The sequence below is a fragment of the Mesocricetus auratus genome, unplaced genomic scaffold (assembly GCF_017639785.1).
Source record: "Mesocricetus auratus isolate SY011 unplaced genomic scaffold, BCM_Maur_2.0 Super-Scaffold_100676, whole genome shotgun sequence".
NCBI lineage: Eukaryota > Metazoa > Chordata > Mammalia > Rodentia > Cricetidae > Mesocricetus > Mesocricetus auratus.
In genome coordinates, this window is record NW_024429266.1 from 9,382,171 (window position 1) to 9,401,775 (window position 19,605).

Here is a 19,605-nt window from a genome sequence, read left to right on the forward strand (position 1 = left end):
GATTCAGATTTTTTTTAAATTGTAAGAAATCTATGACTGCCAACAAGGGCAATTAATATACTTTTGTTTGCATGCTAAAGCAATTCACTGTGAGTCCCAAGACATACATTTTCTAGAATATAGCAATTTAGCTTTCATGTTCACACTGGAAGTGTGATTCTAACAATGAAGAAATTCAATAATGGAATGCAGGAAAACAATGGCTTCTTGACAATAGTCTACATTACACTTCGTCCCTTTTCATATAAATTCTACAGCGCTTTTACCCCGTTACTGGACCTTGGTGTGTTTGTAACCACCATACCGCTTATAGTTCCCTTCCCTTGGAATGAGCTGGTTTACGAATTTCAAGTAATTCGCTTGCAATAACTTACCCACTTATTTGCCGAAAACAATTCACTTACCCGCTGTCTTGGTCACAATCTCCCACACTTCCGGAGACAGCTTAGCTAGTCTGTCTTTCTCCACCATCCCGCCCCTGAGCCCCTGAGTCCCCACATCTGGAGGACAGACCCGTGCTAGGACGTATCCTGACCTCTGCTCTGTAGAGTCCTTGGGGGGCAAGGCTGGCCCTGTTCTGCGGACCCCCCTTTCACCCCCACGCCTCCTCATGGTGCCCTTTTGCTCCACAAGCCCGCTTTTCTGGGTGATTCTCCCCGACTCAGTCCTGCCAGCCTCTCAGTTCCACATAGCTGTAACAGCAGTTGCTAGTGCTTGGACTGAACTGTCCTGGAAGGCTCACATGGAAAATGTTTGATCCACGACACAGTGCTGTTGGGAGGTGGTGGGCCTCTAAGAGTTGGGGCTAATGGCACATCCTTGGGTCACTGGTCATGCAAACACAAGGGGAATTATGGGAGCCTGTTCCCTTCCCTCCCTCTCCTTTTCTTCCTGGCCTCGAAGTTAGCGAGTTTGGTCTTCCACGCCATATGCAGCAGTGCACGGCCTTACCATAGGCCCAAAGCAACACGGCCAGTGAATCTTGGATTGAAGCTGCCAAAGCTGTACTCCAAAATAAATTGCTTTTTCTTTGTAAATTGTACGTCCGGGTACTTGTTATAGTAACATGAAGTCGACTACAAGGAGACGAACTCCATTTGTGGCTTACAATATCATGCCCTTCAGGAAAAATATTTGGTTCTTTTCAACAATGGAGGTGCTACTTCTGAAAGATATATTTGGCTAAATAAATATACTTTTCCTATAAGTAACATGATTAATACTAACTATAATAATTTTAATCATTACAGTCAGAGTACTTGTATTTTAAAAATATACTGTTTCATCCCATACTTATCTAACTTTTGATTATGAAATGAATCCCAAGCCTTGAGGGATATTTAAATTTCTTTGCTCTGGCATCCAAACAAATTATGAGCAAATATACAGGAGATAATTGAAAACAGTCTAGTAAACTCGCTACATATTTTGAAACAAGGCTGTTTAATAGCTAATTGTGGATGCTAACTGAAGATACATAGTTGTCATATAGACCATAAAACTATATTGAACTGAAATATCCAAGTCCCTAAAAATGTATTTGTTTGGCTGAAAGTAAGAGATTAATTATTTTAGCATTTGTTTTACTTGCTTAGCAAAGATATGTGTGTGCACATGTCTGTGTCACGTGTCTATGGGAGCATGTGTGTGTGGAGGCCAGAGGTCACCAGATGCTGTCTTCCTCACCTTCTTTTTTTTTTTTTTTTTTGAGACAGAGTCTCTCGATGGGCCAGGAGCTCACCAGTCAGGCTGCATTAGCCAGGTGGTGTGAGCAACTGGTTAATATTCACTGAGATCCCAGATGCACAGCGCCACGCTTGGCTTGGCAGGTGGGGATCCAAACAAAAGTCCAGGCGTCTGTGAGGCAAGCGCCTTGATAGCTGAGCCACCCACAGTTCATCTTCAGTCTTAACACCCGGAACAGCGTGTACACTGTCTTTTGCTATCGACTCAGTTTACTGCTGGACATTTAGTCTGCCAGTCTTCCGATAAGAAACAGACCGCCATAACGTTTAGGAAAGACCGCTTCATTACTGACTCCCGCCATAACGTTTAGGAAAGACCACTTCATTATTGACTCGAGACACTAGTGCTTCTCTCTCTTTTCCTAGTGGAGACCACGGGACAGCCACCTCTTCCTAGCGACTCTGAATCTTTTAAGCCTGGGGGGAGGGTGGAGCCTGTTGGTCAACTGGCTGTCCACATGCGTCTCCAGCCTGATAAAAAAGTCTTTCCCAGAGTCACACGGAAGTTTGGTCCCAGAACTGAAAGTTTAAGGTGAGGGAGTTCAAAGGGGGTTTCTGCTCTTTGTGGCAGGTGGGCATTATTGGGAACCCAGGCTGTGACAAGAAAAGGATAGATAAGGCTTCAATATCATCAATCTGCTTCCTCTTCTGCCCGAGGGGCACCCACACTGCTGCCCTAGTACATGCGAACAGAAGAAGTCAGCCTCTCGGGGTACATCTTGTCCCATTTATAATAATTCTGAAGCCCCAGAGGACCCAGCTTTTGGGTTGTATTCCATTTTGACAAATCACTCAGAAGGTTGCCAGAGATAATAATCTCCCCCGAGGAAGCGCATACTTCGAATGGCTGCTTCCCTCTTAAGCCGAAAGGCTGGGGCATGAGTTTGGTGAAATGTCTTTTCCTAACTCCACCTCTAAAAGTTAGCCCAGATATTAAGGGAAACAAGTTCCTAGCAGTTACTTTCATGCTGGCATCAACACTTTAGTTTTTAAAGGGCTCTGTTTATATTGCCCAGCCTTGCCTAGAGCTCCCAGTTAACCCAGCCTGGTCTAAAGTGTGTCTCTTCCTCCCTCTGGCTCCTGAGTGTTGAGATCTCAGGTGCATACCACCACACCCAGATCTGATTCACACTGTTTTTCTCGAAGGGCTCGGGGTATAGTTCAGTCAAGCTTGCCTAGAATGTTCAAGGTTCGGGGTTCAATCCCCAGAATGGTAAAGCAAAAGAAAACAGAATCAGATGTTGTTGTTAAGAAACACAAAAGCCCTTTGTCAGTTAGCCCTGACCTTTCAACACAGCAGGGAGTTATTTCTGCACAGCCCCAACCATCACTGTGAAAAGACAACAAGAACTCTCAAATAATATTGAACTATATCAAACTGCTAATCCGTTGCAGCGAAAGGTGAGAAACTCACCCATGGATCATGATCCTAACTAAACACTTCTCATCGTAGAGTGTTTTCTCTGGGGCCAGACATTAATCAACTTCCTGCCTTCTCAGCACTAACTCAGTGAACTCTCACAATGACCCTAGGAGGTCGGTTCTATTTTTACCCTCTGTTAGAAATTGGAAAACAACAGAAGTTAGGTAACATCTAAAACCATGTAGCTGGCAAGTGGCAGAGGCAGTATTTGAACCTTTATTTGTACCATTTGCTGTTAACATTCATCTCAACTGCCGTAATGAAGTCTCATCAAAACCATTACCTGTCACTTTGTGAATCACTGTACTCTCGTAACGTGGTGTGATCCACGTGACAAGCTAATGCTTCATTTCACCCATGTGTCTAACCATATATTCATTATTCAAGTCCTGAGTCATTTCCCTTTTCTGTGCTGAGACATATGGAAATCCCAGGTAGACTCGCCTTCTGGACATCTGCTCTTAGCACTATCCTTTCTAAGAGAAGCTACAGGTTCAAGGGGGGAAGTCTGGAGACTTCCAGGTTAAGATGGTGCCATGTAATGAATTCCTCCAAACAGAAACTTTCTATTTCTGAGGGAAGATCTGTACGACTTGAGAAATTCTGAGGGAAGGCTCATTAAGATGCAGGAAGTAAACAACTGACAAGTCTCAGGAAGTCCCTGAGACTCACCAGATGCACGGACCACCCTCTACCCAAGGATATGTAAGCAGTAATGACTGATAAAAAGATATTCTATAACCTGTTGAGCTGCCTGCAAATCATCTCGGTTTCTAACTTTCATGAGTCATGGCCCACTCCAAGGGGGATTGTCAGTGATGCAGCTGTCTTTGAGTTATTCCTACTCCTGTAAGTAATCCCCGTCCACATTCCGGTGAGTAACCCAATAACATCGTTGGTCCACCAAGTTGTGCTTCGATGGTATTATTACCAAACAGGGTTAGTGGCCTGTTGTCACACCCTATATGGGGCATGAGTAGATATCATGTCTCCCCAGGAGTGGTGTCATACAAGAGAAGGTAAATTAGAAGCTTCCTCTTTGTGAGACTGAGTGAGAAGTCAGAATAGCAAAAGACAGACTATGAAGGAGGGAGGAAGAAGAGCTTTGGGAATCACAAAAAAAAAAAAAAAAGACAAGATGGCTGAAAATCCCAGAAAAATAGGCTATGGCCACAGCTACAGCACTTGAAAACAGAAGTTACTGGAAGAGAACAGTAAAACACTTAAAGACACAGGCACAGGCCAGGACTTTATGAAAATAATCCTAACAAACAATGGAAATTTTGGCAAGAATTGATCAATGTGGCTGCATTAAATTACAAGCCTTATGCATAGATTGTGGAGTCATACTAGATGTGGTGATTTGAAGAAAAATGCCTCCAAAGGGGTGGCAATATTAGGAGGCGTGACCTTGTTGGAGGAAGTGTGTTACTGTGGAGGTGGGCTTTGAGGTCTCATATATGCTCCAGTCACACCCAGTGTCTCAGTTCACTTCCTGTTGCCTTTGGCTCAAGATGTAAGGACCCTCAGTCCCAGCGCCATGTCTACCTACATGCTTCCTGCCATGACAATAATGACTAAACCTCTGAACTGTAAGCGAACCACCCCAATTAAATGTTTTCCTTTATAAGATTTGCTGTGGTCATGGTGTCTCTTCATGTCTATAGAAACCCTAAGACACTAGCTGTCCATCAACAAATGATTGAATATAGAAAACGTGAGATATATACGTATATGTGTGTGTGTGTGTGTGTGTGTGTATCCCTATATATGTATATGGTATAAACAATGAAGTTGTAAAGAACAAAGTGGTATCATTTGTAGGAAAATGGATGGAGCTAAAGATTACCATGTTAAGTAAAATATGCCAAATAGAAGACAAATATTGCGTGCTTTACTGCATATGTGGATTCTAGATTTAAAACACGGTGTAAACACACACACACAGAAAGAGACAGAAAGGCTATGGATATGGAGGGAAGATTTGACCAAGAGAGAAATAGATAACAGATAGGAGGGAGTGGATATGAGCAAATCAGCTGATATTTGATGTAAGTATATAAACATGCCACAATGAAACCAATCTATCTATGTAATTATTGCATGATAATTCAAAATTAATTCGAGTGTTTATCTAAGAAAGAAGAGAGGAGCAGCCTGGCACTGAAATTACTTCTAGTGTTAATCTAAGAAAGAAGAGAGGAGCAGCCTGGCACTGGAAGATGCTTGAAGTCTAGAAAGTCACATGGATGTCTTGAGTCCTTCTCTACTCTTCTCACACCTCTCCTGAGGAACTATCTGATTGTCCACTCAGAGCAATGACCTTGAGTTGACTAAGCAATTCACCCCCTGAAAAGTTAGTGTCCTTGTCTACAAGGTGTGTTGAATAAACACAGAATTTTGCCTGTCATATATTTATGTCATATATGTCATATATATACTTCTATATCAACTCACAGTCATCTGATCCCTCTGGTGTTTCAGGAGTCCCAGAACAGTGACTGATGACACAAGCGTCTAGCACCTGTTAGACCCACCATGGGAATAGATATCTACTTCTCTGCTAATATGATTTCTTGGTGGTTGAATTTCCTGGCTTTTGTCACTGTAATCAATTCACCTTTATTTAGAAGTTTCAGAGTCTCTGCAGCACTTTCCATGGTTGGGAGATAAATAGCAATAAAAATTCTTACACTGTAGGAATGGCTCAGTGTATAAGGGTTCTTCTTGCTAAGCCCGAGGACCTGAGATCAATTCCTGGGACTCATGTGTTGGAATGAGAGAGCTGACTCCTGAAAATTGTCCTCTGACCTCCACATACATGTTCTACACACACTCATATACACATAGACACACATACACATGCACACACATAAACACGTACATACAAACATACACACAATTTTAAAGACAAAAAAAATCTCTGAAATAGCTTTGTTCCATCCCTTCCACCAGAGTCCAAATATGATTAGGCCAAGAAATTTTTATTGAAGCATAGTAAACCCCTGACATAAAGGTACTAGAAATTTATGGACTAAATGAATTTACAAAGTACTTTCCAAGATTTTAAGAGCAATTCAACTATTTTATCTGTTAGCCTTTGGAGTCACAAGATTTCCTGGGTTAGGATCCCTGCCAGATTATGGCCTGTGTAACCTGAGGCGAATTCTGAACTTCTTTGTCACATCATTTCCTTGTTGGACAGTTGGAGGCTGTTACGATGCGCTGTGAAAGTGAAGTGCTGGTGGCAGTCAGCCCCTGGGACTCTGGTGCTAGCTCTGCCCACCGTAGGTACTCAGGCACTTCTCCAATGGCAACCTGGTGACAGCCAGGGGAAGAGCCACGGGGAGGCTGCCAGGGGCCCTTTGGATGATGGCTGTCTGCCTATGGTTCCAGCTTGCTCTCTGTAGCATCCTGACTTGGGAGTCAGGAGCCTCATTCAACAGGGTTCGTACCTTTGTTGGAGGCAGAAGGGAAACTTAGGATCAGCTCAAGGATTGAGACTCTACCCTGGGGGCAGGGAGTGGGGACAGAGGGATCCAAAGAGAGGACCCAGGCATGAGCAGGTGACTTTGTTATTTATAGCCCAGTGTGTTGGTCACAGCAGTTTCCATGGCAGCTCTCCTTTGGAATTCTCCCAGTTGGGAAACAGCAACTTCCAAGTCTCCTTTCTTAAAGAGAAACTGAGCCTGACCTTTCACTGACTGTGGTGTGGTGGAGGCTTGGAGGCAGCCGCCCTGCCCTCCTGGATAAACATCCCCATGTCCTGCCATGGACCTGTGTCTCCTTCCCTCTCCCTGCTGTAGTGGAGTCTGCCTTTAGTGGAGACTGGAGAAGGAGAATTGGCCCACGGGTTTGCCTAGCAGCCTTGCGGGTTCCAGAGCTCAGCTCCAGTCTAAGGGAAGAGCGCATATGTGCTGCATATGAAATTCTTGCTGGGTAGGGCTGCTGGGGGAGGGGAAGCAGAGGGACACATAACAAAGACCCAGGATGGATGTTCCCCAGGGAAGCTGGCTCTGCTGTCAGCATCATCCCTCCCAGTGCAGCAGGTCTGCACAGAAGAGGCAAACCGAGGAGTCCTGGCAGAGCACTCCCCATCCGTCACTCAGTTTTTGCAAAATCAGAGCCTGGTGGGAAACTCTGCTATCTCTCCATGCCATTGATGTTCCACGGCTGGATTCACCAGGCGGCCATCCTTGCTCCGTGGGTTCCGGTTTTTAATTGTGACACATCGAAAAGAATCTTGTTTTGAGAGCGGGTTAAATAAAAAAATGTTCCTGGGTATGAACGACCGAGGCACAGGTGACCTGGTGTGACAGGGCCACACATGACAAGTGTCAAGTAGGTGGGGGAAGCCAAGACCAAATGACCAAGAACAGGAAGAGGTCGGTTGGCCATAATGAGATAGGAAGGCCCACATGGGGGAGGAGGAGAGAAAGGAAATGAGAAGAGAGGGTGGGGAGAAAGGGAAGACGGGCTAAGGCAGGCCAGAAGGGGTGGGGAGAGAGCAGGGAGAAGAAAGAAGAAAAGAAGGAAGACTAGAAGCAGGGAGGACAGGAGGGACGAAAGAGAGACTTCAGTTCACAGGTGCTGCAGCGAGTCCTGGCCACGGGGTTCTGGGCATTTGTTTATTTATTTATATTTTTTCTGCCCAGCAGAAAGATAGGTTTGGGCAGCTTACAGAGGCCAGGGTGGGACACCGTTTGACGTCGGCTCTACAAGGAGGGGCTTGCTCTTCCCTCGCCGTCTCTCGCTGGCTGCCAAGGACAGTGCACGAGCAGAACGCGCACCTAGTATTTGTTGAATGATGGCTAGAAGAAAACAAAGCACAAGCCAAAGCGAGCAGGGCCTGGGCAGGCAGGGTTAGGTACAGAGGCAAGCACAGATGATATGGCGACCAGGGCTGGGATCTAAGGCCGCAGAACAGTTGCCCAGCCCCGCCCCAGTGGTGGTGGGACCCCTGCTAACTCCACCCTGCAAGGAGCAAACCTTCAGGTAGAGAAGAGCACAGTAACCCATGGAAGAAGCCGTACAGAGGCTGTGCCTCCGTGTCCAAGGACCCCAGGCCGGCTTTGGAGCTGTCTCCTGGGAGATACATCACAGAGAACACAGACACTTGTACCACACACAGACACACAGACACTTGTACCACACACAGAAGACCTGAGCAAGAAGGAATTTGGAAGACCATTTGATTCAACTTCCTTGTCATACAGACATTGGGACGAAAGCGAAATGAATAGCTTACTGGGTAGAGTCCAAAGTAGTTTCTCTTTTATTCTGTTTGTTTTTCATCTTAATATGGTTTTGTGTTTTGCTTTGTGCCTTTAATAGACTTCAATCTTTCCCCCAGGATGCTATTTTTGTCATTGTGCTATCTCAAGATGCACAGGGCACGGATTTTACAGGCAGTTGCAAATACAGCTGTTGGAGGACATGACGGAATGAGGGAGTAAAATAAATGAAAAAAGATACTCTTAAAGGGCAAGAGAGTTTGTGCTGAAATGCTGCATCCTACACAGTGGAAGTACTTCCGGAAGTCCTGGGAGATCGTCCCACCTGTGCCTCAGTGCTCTGACTTCCTCCATATTCCCAGTAGAAGCTGTCTTTCAAGTCACATTGCCTTTGCTGTACCACCTGGTAATGGAAACTTAGTGGAGTTGGCCCTGGGAGCCATAACTTCTGAGACGAGACGGGCAAGCCTGGGCAGGAAGGGTCTTTCCATCGCACATTAGGTACACCAGAAGAATCACATGGGTGAGTTCCCTTAAAGTGGAAACCCCATGTTTGGGAAGGAAAATACAGCACAGCAGCCATGCTGGCTAGCTGCCTCTGGCCCCATGGCAGAAAACCAGGAGCACACGTCATTTTTACCTGAGTTGTACTCTGAAACATATGCCCAGATTCCATGTTAACCCATGCCAAGGATCAGTCCTGAGCACATTTCTTATGAAGGACATCCCCAGGGAATTCTGATATATGCTCTAATACATTAACCAACTTCACGTAAAGGGCAGCAATAAGCAGGTCATAGCAGTGCACACACCTCTGACTCCAGCACTAGGGAGGCAGAGGCAGGAGGATCACTGCAAGTTCAGAGATGACAGGGATGCATAGTGAGTTCAAGGTTGCCTTATCTAACAAAACGAAAGAGCAACTCCTGTCCCAGCAAAGATGAAACTCCCTATACCCTGGACCTACTTGGGTAACTACCTGGCAGGCTCAGCACTTTCTGCTTTCAGTGGGCTGCCTCAGCACCACAGGACACTGACTCAGACACAGCTTTGGCCCTCTGAGGAAACCATTCTCTCAGATATTTCCAGTACCCAACAGCCTTGATGTCCTGCTATGCAACAATACAAAATTACCAGGAAGGGCGTGGCCAAGCAGGTGGAAAGCCTCTGCAGAAAGGCTCTGTCTGGAGGTGTGTACAGACGCATCGTCAACGCCGGGGTTAATTATTAACAGCCGTGTTGGCAGACGCTGGACCAGAGGAACAGTATTTCTACGGTGTCAGCCGATATGCAGGTTCAGGCTAGGGTGTCACCTGATGAACACCATGTGACTAATGTCCTGGGTGCCGGGACCATTGAGATCCTCGTCCGTGCCCGCCTCAAGGCCCAGTTTTAATTACACCAGAGCCACTGTTTCCCGCTGTCCCCAGCAGGACCATTTGTTCCAGGCACCTCCGCATTGTTCTGCCCTCTCTCAGTTGCAGTGTTCAAGTGACTCCGGTTTCCCATTGTTCTCTCGTTGCCGTGGCGTCCGTTGGTGTGCGGTGATGTCAGTGCTCATGAGGACACCGCTCCTGTGTCCCTGCTTGCCGCCTGCTACACTGGTCTTTTCACTCTGAGACACAAATGCTGACTGTCACCAGGGCTCTTTCACGTGGACATGTCGCTGCCAGGTGACCACAGGGATAGGACACTGAGCAGACCTGCGGCCAGGTGTGCAGCTTCAGTTTGTTAGGAAGACAGCCTCAGTCACCGCCCTGAGGTCAGCTAAGAGGAGGTGATAAATGTGTCATCTTTCAAAAGTGTTGTTATAACACACGGGGAAAAGTTTAAAAATGAAGCTAAGTAGAAAGATACAAAACCCCATTTGTGGGCCCGGGAGAGAGAGCTTAACCAGGAAAATGCTTGCTGGGTAAGTGTGAAGACTTGAGTTTGGTCCCCAGGAGTCGTGTAAAAAGAGCTGAGGACGTGGTGTGTGCTTATCTTTCCAGTGCTGGGGACGCAGACACAAGGTGGATTCCAGGGTCTCCCTGCCCTGCCAGCCTTGCTTACCTGGAGAACTCAAGAGCAGGCCAGCCAGAGAGCCTGTCTCAAACAACTAAAAATGGTGGCTGATGCCTGAGAAATGATTGTCCTCTGACCTTCACATGAGGAACACACCACACACACTCTAACACAGGTACCATCACCACCGTCACCATCCCCCACTAACTAAATGATTAAATACCATTACACACACACACACAAACACACACCACCACCACCACTGTCCCTCACTAACTAAATGATTAAATACCATTACACACACAGACACACACATACACACACACACTAATATATACAACCCCCACTGTCCCTCACTAAATGATTAAATACCACTGCACACACATAAAAACACACACCACCACCCCTGTCACCATCCCCCCCACTGACTCAATGCTTAAATACATTTGTGGGACTCTGGAGGTGGCTCTCTCTCTCTCTCTTTCTCTATCTTTCTCTCTCTCTCTCTCTCTCTCTCTCTCTCTCTCACACACACACACACACACACACACTAACACACACCACCCCTGTCACCATTCCCCCCACTGACTCAATGCTTACATACATTTGTGGGACTCTGGAGGTGGCTCTGCAGTCAAAAGCACTTGTCACTTACAGAGATCACAGCTTCAGTTCCCAGCACCCACACAGCAACTCCCAACAATCTGTAACTCCAGTGCCAGGAGGTCCAACATCTACCTCTCTGTCCCTGGTGGACACCAGACACATGTGTACACGCAGGTAAAGCGCTCATGTGACTGAAGCCTTTCTGCAAACAGAAAAGGATACACACTATTAAGTAAGTGTATGGCTGAAAGATAGCACATCTGTTAAAAAGATACTCAAAATGCTGGGCATTGTTCCAGGCTTCCTGGGTTAGCTGGGATTCACCCACTGCCAGCGGCTGGAAATGCCCTTCAGACACAGACATATGACAATCAAAACTCAATCAGTACTAATGTGATCTATCCTAACTCAGTTTGATATTAGTGAGGAATGCAGAATTTTTAATGATTTAATCTCTTGAAAATAAATGCACCAGAGGGTGTCTTGATTTGATGCATTAGTGATCAGAGGTATAAAACCGAAGAGTTCATTTGTCTTAGCAGTTATCCAGTAGTCTGTTTTATAAGTTCAATTTTTAACAAGTAGTTAGGCTTCACGATGCTGGCATACACCTTTAATTCCAGCACTCAGGAGGTAAAGACAGGTGGATCTCTGATTCAAGAACAACCTGATCTACAAATAAAGCCCAGTACAGCCAGGGGCTACACAGAGAAACCCTGTCTCAAAAAACAAAAACAACAACAACAAAGTAAAACAAAACAACAAGTATTTAATAACAGTTTTATTTCAATCTTCTTTCTAGTTTGGAAAAACATTGCATTGGAGTAGAACCCCAAATCAGGAGATATGTGTGTGTATAGATACAGATATGTTCTAGTTTGTTGCTGTCTTAGGACATGTCCTCATCTATCTCAGGCTGGTCTTAAACTCACTATACAGCTGAGTTTGATCTTGGATCCCTGTTCTTGCTGCCCCCGCTTCTTGAGTATTAGAATTATAGACAAGTCAAACCACACTTGGGCTCAAATTATTATTATTATTATTATTATTATTAGAGACAGGGTTTCTCTGTGTAGTCCTGGATGTCCTGGAACTCACTCTGTATATCAGGCTGACCTCAAACTCATGGAGATCCACCTGCCTCTGCCTATAGAGTGCTGGGATTAAAGGTGTACACCACCACTGCCTGGCTCAAATTTAATGAAGTAGAAAATTGTTCATCTGTTTTACCCACCCAGTCTGCTGTGTATGATATTTTCTAGATAATCATCACAGCTACAAAAAGAATGTAATGATAGCAGCTTCTCCCCTATCTATTCCTTGGCCACGTGTTCTTGGCAAGATTTATAGTGATAGCCATGAGTTTCCTCCTGCAGAGAGGGCCTTTAATACAATCAGAAAGTGGTTGGTTACTCCCAGGACCCTCATGAACTACTGCACCCATGACTGTATCTTGTCAGGCTGGTTGTTATGGGACATTGGGACGCATAGATACATACTGGATGATCTGACAATAACAAGTTAGACTTTCCACCCACTTATGGTCACTGTAGAGGAGCCTGCTTATCACCCCCTTTCTAGTCCATCCTCTTTGTTTATAAAAGCCTCTGACTCTGGGTTTTGACAGGATTCATGGATGTCTGACAAGAAAGTTCACTTCCCAGCCTCCACTTAACCTCCCTGTGGTCATGTGTCCACCTTCTTGCGAATGAGATGTGAGTAGGAGAAATCTGAACATCCCCCACCCCTTACGTCATTGCCTTAGAAGAAATTTGTCTAAGGCCTTCTTTCTCCTTTTTTTATTTCTCTCTCTCTCTCTCTCTCTTTCTTTCTTTCTCTGTTTTCTATTTTTCTTTTTCTTTTTGACAAGGAAGGTCTCACTATATAGCCCTTAGTTGGTCTAGAATTCACTGTGTAGACCAGGCTGACCTTGAACTTAGCTCCTCAGTGGTATAGCTGGGAACCAGTGATAGTTTTCATGGATCTCTCAAGTTGGAGTAAGTTTCTCAGTGCTGCAGCTGCCTGAGTCAGCCAAGTTCCCATAGACAAACCTCACTCAAGCTTCATTAGGTAAGCTCCATGTTTCCCCAAGTTGGGCATAAGTTGCATTGTTTCTTTGATCTGTTATTACTCTATCTGTGGTGACCAGACATGGACTACTCAGCAAAGTATCACAAGAGACAATCCACACAAACTTAAATGCTTCCAACCACTGTGTGAACTTGGAAAGAGATCCTGGACCAGTGAAACCTTCAGATGAACAATTGCAGCTGGTATCTGGACTGCAGTCTGTTAAAGACCCTGAGGTACAAGGGCTGAGTAAGGGAAAAGTCCTTCTGTGTATATGTTTGTCTTATTGGTTGATAAATAAAGCACTGTTGGCCAATAGGGAAGCAAGACAAGTGGGACTAGGAGTCAAGGAGGATTCTGGGAAATGTAGTCAAGAGTAGAGAGTCACTATGTGATTCCAGGAGGAGAGGATGTACGAGCCTGGCACTCTCAGTAAGATAAGACCTTATAGAAATATATATTAGTAGTCATGGGTTAATACTTAAGACAGAACTAGCCAATGATAAGCCCCGGACACTGGCCAACAGCATTGTAACAAATAGAGTCTCCTTGTGTTATTTTGGGGGTTAAAGTGGGCACAGGACCCAGGCAGGAATCCCGTTACACTAGATTCCTGACCTGCAGAAATGGAGGCCATAAATATACAGGTTGGCTTGAGCATACGGGGACTTACACAGTAAAAGGTGACAAGAGGTGCATAAACATGCTTTTGTTTCTGCGTGATGGGACATCCCAGAAGCAGAGCACTGAGTCAGGAGATGAGTTGTAAATCATCGGGAGAAGACCCGAGGCCAACCTCTCTGGCCATCTGCTCTCTGCTGTGGTCACAGGGAAAAGCTGGTATCCTACACTTTGGAGTTCCGTAGACCTGACTTATTACCAAGCCCAGAGTGATTTAGCTTAACTAGTTAAACTCCCCATAGCGTATGGTCTAAATCAGGATGCTAATTTATTAATTCACCTTGGCAAATAAAATTGCCAAATGGCTCTGATAAATGACACCTTTATGCTCATTTCCTGTCTTCTACAGCAGTGGTTCCCAATCTCCCTAACACTGTAACCCTTTAATACAGTGGTTCCCAACTTCTCTAATGCTGCAACCCTCTAATATAGAGGTTCCCAACATCCCTAATGCTGCCAAGCTCTAATACAGTGGTTCTCAACCTCCCTAACGCTGCAACCCTTTAATACAGTTCCTCACGTTGCAGTGACCCCTGCCTCCAACTATAAAATTGTTTTGTTACTACTTCATAACTTTAACTTCACTACTGTTATGAATTGTAATGTAAATATCTGAAAATCAGGATATCTCATATGTGACCCCGTGGGGGTCGTGACCTGCAGGTTGGGAATCACTGTTTAGAGCCTCCCTAGAAAAACCTGAAGTGTATACACACGTATCCCCAGTTTTACCCAGCTAGACTTCTCTGAGAACAGATACTGTTTCTCTTGATACATCCATCTCCTTGCTCAGACTGCAGTTTGATTTCATGGGCAGCCTTGTGGTGATTAAATTCCTGGCTGACCCTGCATGGTCTAGGATGGCCAGGAACCGTCCCTCCTGGATTTCTTTTTTGTACTCTATTCTTGTTCACTTGCCAGATGGGCCTTGAACCCACATTTTCTCCAAGTTCTGGGTCAAAGCTGAAACTGAACATTTGGCCACTAGTGTCACCCACCTGGAGTAGCCATGGTGCTTTTGCCTATGCTGTGTTTTGTTTTTGCTTGTTTCCCCCACTGGTTGCTTGCTGACAGGGGCTCCTTTGCACTCTGTGACGGACACTTCTTGTGCCTTCCCTTCTCTCTTCCACGTTTTTCTCCAGCCACCGCTATGACAAACAGCTCCAGGCAGGTGGAAGCCTGGCCGTGTGATGTCTTAGCTGCAACATGTCATTTCAATTTCTGCCTGGAGCTTCCAAGAGCCTTAGAGGGAGAGACTTGAAGAAACCTGCCCAACGATGCTGCTTCCAGGAGTTCCCACCCCTACAAAGCACCCCTGATAGAGGAAGAAGAAACTGGATACACCCTGAGGTTCCTTCCATGTGGCTTCTGGGAAGTTTCTGAAATCATGGCAGAGATCTATTCACTCATAGTGATAATTACTCAAGTATGTACCTTGCATCTCTCTCTCTGTCTCTGTCTCTCTCTCTCTAGGTGTGTTTGTGTGTGTGTGTCTTCCTCTCTGTCTTTCTCTCTCTGTCTCCCTCTCTGTCCCTCCCTTACTCTTCTCCCAGTCCTATTCCCTTGTATCTTTGTTCCAAAAACCAACTATGTGAATGTAAGCCAGTGACTAAGCTCTGATTTCTGGGAGAATCCTGCCTAAGACTCACTTTGGAGGAGCATCCTTTGGGTCTTGCCCTCCTGTGATGCTGTTCCCGACACTGTCCCACCGGGGTCTTTGGTATCTGACTCCTCCCTTCAGTACTGTTCCAGCCATGTTCCCCCACAGCAAGGACGTCACATTGATCACTGAAGCACAGCAGATGGCTTTGACATCCTTCACTCCCCACAAGCATTCTCACTGGAAGCTGGAATTGCCCAGCACAGCTCCATCTCTGTAATCTTAGACCCCGTTATCTTCTCCTTATATATCGATATTCTCTTTTGGTCCTATGTCTCATCATTACCCCCATTGTCTATCTTTAAATGTTATGGAGACCACTGGTGCCTGGAATGTTGTCATTTGTTCCCTCTAAGTTTCTTTCTTCCCTTCCTGGTCCATGATGAAATTCATAGCTAATCATTTCAACCATTTTCTATTATCTTTACATTCTTACTGCTCTATATATTTGTCTTTAGAAAACTTTTTTTAAAAATAGCCCAGTAGTTCTGTTCTGAAGAAAGCAGTCGAGGACCACTGAGAGAAACAACACCATCAGCCAAAATGATGGCATTCTATCTACCCTAGACTCCAAAGTCAGACGTGCATTCCTTGCTGCCAGCCCTGTCTGATGATATGTCCTGTTTCCATGCTGTCACAGCCCACTGTGCACTGGAACATGTACACGTCAATCCTCACATGCCTCATGGGCATCCATTTACAAGTCAAGGGTGTGTTCACGGTGAGGAATGGATTTTGAATGGCACGTCTGGCCCCGCCCCTCTGTGATGCTCGGCCTGTCTGTTGCACTCTAATCTTGAGACGGTGCTCAGATCCTTCACGTGTTAAACTGATCTTGTCATTGATAGTTGGCATCCAGTGTGTGTGGCATAGTGCAGAGGCGCTATATATTTTTGTTGTATACACAAGCAAATAAGTGAAAAGGAAACCACTACTGATAGCGTACAATGCATGCATGGGTATTCCATACTCAGCGATCACCTGAGCTCAGTGCAGGTGCTTGGGAGATGACCACAAGAGCTGTGTGAGGTGCGGAGGGACTGGCGGCCATGCCGTGCAGCTACCTGGGCCTCTAGCAAGCAGAGGTGTGGTCAGAATGCAAGGTTCAGACTGAGGCTGGGTCTCGGCTGAGTATGAGGAAATGGGGACAAACTGCAAAGGTTTAGAAAACCTAAGACGGCGCACACCTTTAATGGCAGCACTCGGGAGGCAGAGGCAGGCAGATCTCTGAGTTGGAGGCCACACAGCAAGGTCTACATAGTGAGTTCTAGGTCAGTCAGAGCTATGTAGAGAGTCTCTGTCTCAACTCAAAACCAAACAAAGCCAAAGATGTGGGACTCACACACTGGGCTTTCCTCTCCAGCCCTGTGGGCCACACCTGCCCTGACACTCTGGATTCTGTGTCCAAGTCCCAAATGAGATTTTCCTCTCTTCCCTCCCGTCCTCCCTCCCTCCCTACTCCCCCCCCCACTTAAGACAGCCTCCTGCCTCCTCCTCCTGAATGCTAAGACTCAGCCACGTGACAGCGTATCAGGCCTAAGCTCCTTTCCTGACCCTCCAAGCTGCCTGTTCTCACCCCCCCCCCAGTGCCTCACCTCAACTCTCTTGCTGTTACCCCTGCCCTGAATCTGTTCCCCATTCTCACCCTGTCTCTAGTCCCCAGGGAATGTTGGAATATTATCTCACTCTACCACAATTCCCCTGCCGCCCCAGCGCATTCTCCCCATCCGACCACAGACTTCATGAGGATGGAGGCCTTGCCTAGCTTGTTTCACAGTTAAAACCCACGTCCTGCTCTGGTTCTGGCCAGGGCAGGAACACAGCACTCAATGGTTACCCCTCCCCCTACACAGGACTTTCCATTCTGAACTAACCAGGTGATTCAAGTTGCACCTGGATCTTCCCATGCTGACTTGGGTTTAGGGATGACACTCCCAGCCATACATCTTACTACAAAACTGCCCAAACATTTTTTGTACATAAAAGCTCCTTTAAAATTAGAATGCACTGACACAGCATTGACAGGCAGTCAAGAGATACGATGGGGATTTGGTTCCTATTCATGCCAGAAAAATGAACTATGGAATTGCAGTCCTAAATAATTAAAATATGATTGATTTTCTTTTTTGAATTTTAGACACTAGTGAGAAACACATATACATAGTCCACAGATGCATAATTGTCACCATCAGCTTGACTGACTTAAATTCACCTAGGAGACCAAGGCCAGTGCTGACATCCCCCTTTCCCTGCTTTCTCTTTGTCTGTGACCTATCTCTTCATAGTGGACTCAACTCTGTGAAACTCTGAGACAAAATAAACGTCTCCTCTCTCAGGTTGCTTCTGTTGGGGACTTTGGTCATAGCAATGGAAAGCAACCAATGCACAATCCGCATGGATGCCTAGGGAGGATGGTGGGCTTGGGCATAGTCAGGTCTGGAAGATCATGGAGCACCGGAAGGCATACCCCTGGGAGAAGGAAGGGCAGGGATGAGAAGAAACAAGCTAGTGACCCACTGTATGAAGCTGTTGTCTCTTCTGTCCCCACCACGACCTTGGCAAAGTCTACCCTGCATACTGATGCCCCAGGAGTAGATTTTCCTATTGTAGAAATTACAAGAGCTGCCAGAGTTAGCAAAAGACTATTAAGGAAGCTATGGAGACAGTCCTGGGTGGCCACAGGAAGCCTCACCTCTGCACAGAAGCACATCTAAAAGGAGCATCAGCTTCAAAAGCCACCAAGTCACCATGACTCCTGGAAGCAACAGAGGAGGACTTTACAAAGAAACAGGTCCCTCCTCCTCCTCCTCCTCCCCCTCTTCCCCCTCCTTCTCCTCCCCCCCAGCACCAGACTCCTTACTCAAGGATGCTGTCTCTAAACCCCAGTGGCCTCCCTCTCTGCCTCCATGTTACTTTACTACCACCCTTCCTTCATGATCATGTACGTTTTCACAGCTCCTCCAATGTCTGGCCGCCCTCTGAATGCCATTAACACCACAGATGTACCAGGGAATGGCTGCAAAGTCTACAATAGTCAAATGAGACAAGGGAAAAGAAATAATATTTAAGGCTTAATGTCTATTGTCCCTTTCATAAAGTTGCCACAACAAGAATGATACAAATGGGATGTTTTTAAAAGAAAGAATGTTTTACATGATCACATAAACCGTGACACCAATGGCCTAGGGACATAGCTCAACAGCAGAGCGCCCACCTAGCATGAACAATGCCTTGACTTTGATCCCAATGTTTCCAAGTAAGTGAAGAAATAAAGTATAACCTCAGAAACATACAAAATTTCTCAATAAAAGTATTTTTGTGTTCTTTTCACAGCTCTCAATTTGGGGGAATGATATTATACAGCCAAAACTCTAAATGTAAAGTATTAAATATATTCTTTAAAAATATTGTGTGTGTGCGTGGTGTTACAGGTGATTGTGAGCTGCATGTAGGTATGAGGAACTGAACCCAGGTTCTCTGTAAGAGCAGTAAGTGAGCCATCTCTCTTAACCTCTGAGCCATCTGCCCAGACCCTTAAATACAGTCTTTATTGTTCTTACATTGCACAGTGATATGGAAGCTTCCACGCTGACAGATGTGCTTGGGGAAAGGAAGCACAGGAATGATGTGCTTCCCAAGGTCTCAGTGCTCTTGACCTCAACTATTCCAGATAAATTCCTTCTTTGACTTTGGGCAGAGAACTCCAGGGAGTTTTTTATGAAACTAGCCTTCACCTTCATGCTCATGAAGGTTATTTGATCAGTGTTTGCTTATTTGACTGTGTCACAGTTTAAGAATCTCAAGTCATTCTTTTTTATTGGAAATCTTTTTTTTAATTTTTTTTAGTCACGGATCTGTGGAGAATAAGTTTGTAACATATAAATATTTAATACAAGAGAAGCATTAAATTTTAATTTATGTTGAAATTGTAAGACAGGATGCAGAACATACAGACACGGCGGTCGCTGAGTAAGTGGCACGGATTAACCTGAAATCGATGCTGCTTATGCAGCACTGTGGAGAGCGGACGCCACACATCCTTATATCAGGTAGAGCAGTCTTCAAGCAAAGCCTCCTGGGGTGTGGTGTGCCGACACCTAATATATGGGGGTCATGATATAACAATATACTTCTCATGTTTCTATGAATATTCAGGTGAAAAACATCTTCATTAGTTCTTTC

General features: G+C 45.5%; 1 long non-coding RNA gene across 2 annotated transcripts in view; it reads left to right on the forward strand.

The window, feature by feature from the left end:
- LOC110339793 overlaps positions 1–15,743 on the forward strand; it is a 49,535-nt gene extending 33,792 nt beyond the window's left edge. The window contains exons 1-4 of one of the 2 annotated variants that reach the window (XR_005874287.1): positions 9,932–10,115; positions 12,640–12,727; positions 13,162–13,318; positions 14,906–15,743. This is a non-coding gene — a long non-coding RNA (uncharacterized LOC110339793). Of the gene's footprint in view, positions 1–9,931; positions 10,116–12,639; positions 12,728–13,161; positions 13,319–14,905 lie in introns of those variants that run through there. The other variant, XR_005874288.1, reaches the window with a different exon arrangement.
- Positions 15,744–19,605: the final 3,862 nt, after the last annotated feature.